Source organism: Mastomys coucha, unplaced genomic scaffold (genome assembly GCF_008632895.1).
Source record: "Mastomys coucha isolate ucsf_1 unplaced genomic scaffold, UCSF_Mcou_1 pScaffold17, whole genome shotgun sequence".
NCBI lineage: Eukaryota > Metazoa > Chordata > Mammalia > Rodentia > Muridae > Mastomys > Mastomys coucha.
Window position 1 is genome coordinate 34,591,355 of NW_022196899.1, and position 4,429 is coordinate 34,595,783.

The window sequence follows — 4,429 nt, forward strand, 5'->3', positions numbered from 1 at the left end:
GAGGAGGAGGAGGAAGAGGAGGAGGAGGAGGAAGAGGAGGAGGAAGAGGAGGAAGAGGAGGAGGAGGAGGAGGAGAAGCAGAAGGAGGAAGCAGGAGCTCTAAGTACTTGAAAGATAGATAATAGACAGCCAGCTCCTGCCTAAATAGTAACAATGCACTACAATAAAGGCTTTAAACCCTGCCACTGTTTTCTGGAGAGACCACAACTGCTCTCAATTCTTTTCTAGCAAAGCAAATACTGTTACTAGAAACACTGTTTCTTCTTCATCCTTTACCTTGACTTAAGGAGTCTGTCTGTCTCTCTCTTTTTGGAGGGGGGGGGAAGAGTTGTTCCAGTCAGGGTTTCTCTATATAGTCATGGCTGTCCTAGAACTCCTTTGTAGACAAGGCTGGCCTCAAACACAGAAATCTGCCTGCCTCTACCTCCCATGTGCTGGGATCAAAGGTGTGTGCCACGTCCACCTGAAACTTTTTTTTTTTTTTGAGAAGTCTGTGACCTTTAAATATAATATAGAACTGGGGTGAGCGCTCAGCCAGTAATGTACTTGTGAGGATTTGAGTTTGATGTCCAAAAAAGACCAAACATGGTGGCACTGGGGAAGTTTAGACTCACTGGACAGTTGGCCTAGCCTAGTTGGTGAGTTCCAGCTAGTCAGAGAACTTACATCAAAATAATAAATAGCTGGGCAGTGGTGGTGCACACCTTTAATCCTAGCATTTGGGAGGCAGAGGCAGGTGGATTTCTGAGTTCGAGGCCAGCCTGGTCTACAGAGTGAGTTCCAGGACAGCCAAGACTATACAGAGAAACCCTGTCTCCAAAAAACAAAAACAAAAACAAAAACAAAACAAACAAAACAATAAATAAGTAAATAGAATTGGATAGATGCTGCCTGAAGTCTTCCTCTGACCTTTATACATGTACCCATGTACACACACATACACATACACGCACACACATGCACACGCATGTACCAAATATCACACAATATTACAGCAGGCAAATAAAATTTTAGAGAGACACTATCATATTTCCTTTTCCTCCCCTGACTCAGTTTTGTATTTCAATAAGCTGATGGCAAAAAATAAATACAATTCAGAATCCCATTGACTAGTATTTGTTGGTACAATTCTATACAAGAATTAAGTATTTCCCAACGAGTCTTGAAAAAAACAAAACCTGACTACAAGAACAGCTAGCAGCCAGGCAGCAGTGGTCCACGCCTTTAATCCTGGCATTCAGGTGGCAGAAGCAGGGGGATCTCTGTCAGTCAGAGGGCAGCTTGATTTACAGAGCTAGTTACAGGACAGTCAGGGCTACACAAAGAAACTCTGTCTCAAACAAACAAACAAACAAACAAACAAAGTTGGCATTGGCCAATACAGATGGAAGTATAGTCCTCACTGACTAGCAGCCAGTTGCAGGAGGTTGCTTAGGGCCAGGTAACCTGGAGATGTCTGTGTAGAAAACCCTCAGTGTTTATAGCTGATGTAATGTGTGAGGTAGTGAGTATACTATTTAACATGGTTGGGGGTGGCGTGGGGTGGAGAAAACCCTTTCACCAGTAGGAATAGCTCTCAGTGATGACCTTGCAGATTAGAACTTCATTAAACCAGAAGCATTTTGCAGCCAATATCACCTCAGATCAAATTTCAATGCTAAAAAGAAAGAACTTGCTAGGCTTACCAAAACGGACCTGTGCTATGTCACTCCCCATCACTGGGGAGAAATATTGGGAATATAGTTAAACTGTAATCAAGTGCTAGTCCCACTTAAAGCCTGGGAACTAAGACTTGATGACTTTGGAGGTGGAGTGTTAAATCTCATATCCCTGGGGCAAATGGCTGAGGTGCCTATTTAACCTATCAAAGGGGACCTGGAAGCCGTGTGTTGGTGGCGCATGCCTTTAATCCCAGCATTTGGGAGGCAGAGGCAGGTGGATTTCTGAGTTCAAGGCCAGCCTGGTCTACATAGTGAGTTCCAGGACAGCCAGGGATACACAGAAAAACCCTGTCTCGAAAAAAACAACAAAAACAAAACAAAACAAAACAAAAAAAAAACAAAGGGGACCTGGAAGCTAGGTTCTCCCTGCATCCCTCAGTCCCAACCAGTACAGGCCCTCCTGGCTGCCATATGCAGAACCCTCTACACTGAACTCCCCAGCCCTGGCAACTGGGCTGCCCTTCCCTATATAATGCAGCCATTTTGCTTGCATGTCCCTTTTGTACCTTTGGCCTGTTGGCTGCTGAAATTTGTCCCTTTCTCTCCCCTCTTCCTCCCTTCCCCTTCTCTCTATATGCCTCCAGCTCAGTTTCTGTCTGGTCATGTTCACTCTAGACTCCTCCACCATACCTAGGAACAGTCATGTCCACTCCTCTGTATTTTTTTTTTTTTTTTTTTTTTTGAGATAAGATTTCTCTGTGTAGCCCTGGCTGTCCTGGAACTCACTCTGTAGACCAGGCTGGCCTTGAACTCAGAAATCTGCCTGTCTCTGCCTCCCAAGTGCTGAGATTAAAGGCCAGCCAGGTGTGCCACCACCGCCCAGCAAAGATTTATTTATTTATTTTATGTATATGAGTACACACTGTAGCTGTACAGATGGTTGTAAGCCTTCATCTGGTAGTTGGGAATTGACTTTAGGACCTCTGCTTGCTCTGGCCCAAAGTACACAGTAGCTGTCTTCAGATGCACCAGAAGAGGGCGTCTGATCTCATTGCAGGTGGTTGTGAGCCACCATGTGGTTGCTGGAATTTGAACTCAGGACCTTAGGAAGAGCAGTCAGTGCTCTTACCCGCTGTATTTCTTTTTTTCAATTTTGTTTTTGTTTTTGGAGACAGGGTTTCTCTGTGTATCCGTGGCTGTCCTAGAACTCACTCTGTAGACCAGGCTGGCCTCGAACACAGAAATCCGCCTGCTTCTGCCTCACAAGTGCTGGGATTAAAGGCGTGTGCCACCACTGCCCGGCTGTATTTCTTTTTTCACTCAGTCAATTGTTCAAAGCAAAGGGGCTGGAGAGATGGCTTGAAGAGCGCTTGCCACTCTGGCTTCCCAGCACCATGCTGGGCAGTTCACAACAGCCTGTACCTCCAGCTCAAGGAGGATCAGGGTTAGGGTTAGGGTTTCCTCTGGGAAACCAGGGCACCTGACCTGCACACTTGTGCATACAAATGCACACACACGCACTCGCATTCCTGTGATTAAAAATAGAATAATTCATGCTGGTGAGGCAGTGCTCTTCTTTAATCACAATATTAGGGAGGCAGAGACAGGCGGACCTAAAAAAAAAAAAAGAAATCTAGATGGAGTGAATGTACAAAGCCAACTGGGTGTGGTCCTTATGCTTTAATACCAGCCTAAGGGAAAAGAATATTTAAAAAAAAAAGTTCAACTCGAACCTCCCCCCCACCCCCCACCCCCCGCCAAAAAAAAAGTTCAAGACTAGCTAGTGCGTAGTACTCACGCCAGTAGTCATCCCAACATTTAAAAGGCCGAGGTAGGAGCATTCCTTTCAATTCAGAACTAGACTGGTCTAAGTCGATGGCTTCCAGGGCAGCCTGGACTAGAGTGGTAAGTTCACTCAAAAACAAGCTCACGGCCAGCCTCAAGATCGCGGTCAACTTGTGCTACAGGAGACCTAGTTTGAAAACACTGGGAGGTAGAGGCAGGTGTATTTCTGAGTTCGAGGCCAGCCTGGTCTACAGAGTGAGTTCCAGTACAGCCAGGGCTACATAGAGAAACCCTGTCTCGAAGAAAAAAAAAAAAACTCAAAACCAAAACAACAACAACAAAAAAAAACTCAAAACATCAAAGCCCACTGAAAAAGTGAAAACTGAAAAAGGTGGCGAAACGTCTGGTGTTCGCTTCACTCAAGAGCACTCAAGAAGCATTTCGTTGTCTGTGGGTTGGAATCAGGACGGACAAGTGCATTTCTTGTAAGGTCGCGGCTGGGCCTTCACCTGAACTTGGCTCGGGATCGAGCCCACCTGTTCCTGGGGAAACTTTTCCCGGGTCCTGAGGACCGGCCCTCGTGAAAAGCCCGAAGCGTTTCACCTTAGCGCAAAGGAACTTTCTGATCCTCCCGGTTCCCGAAGACAGTCCTCCTACTGCCCTGGGTCACAGACGTCGGATGCTCCTAGAGAGTAGCAGGTTCATCCTCGCGGTCTGCTAGGGCGGAGCCCTCATCCGACCACGCCCACTGCACGCTGGAAGACTCCGGCAGGCCGCGGTCGCCTGCAGCGCTTAGGGAATGCCCACGAGTAGCCGCGTCACTCTCCGGGGTGCCCGCCCCCTAACCTGCCTCGCCCTCTACCCGCCCCGCCCCTCACCCTGACTGGCCCTCGCCCTGGTCCTTGGGCACCTGGCCTACCGAAGGCTGATTCTCTCGGCCCTCTTGCCCGTGTCACGCCCCGCCCACTGGCCCGCCTTCCCCT

The 4,429-nt window shown here is 47.6% G+C and overlaps 1 long non-coding RNA gene across 1 annotated transcript; it reads right to left on the reverse strand.

The window, feature by feature from the left end:
• Positions 1 to 3,214: 3,214 nt before the first annotated feature.
• LOC116095135 lies at positions 3,215 to 4,429 on the reverse strand. Its single transcript, XR_004120465.1, has 3 exons — positions 4,366 to 4,429; positions 4,050 to 4,237; positions 3,215 to 3,274 (listed from the first exon to the last, which is right to left on the reverse strand). It is a non-coding gene; the product is annotated as an uncharacterized LOC116095135 (long non-coding RNA).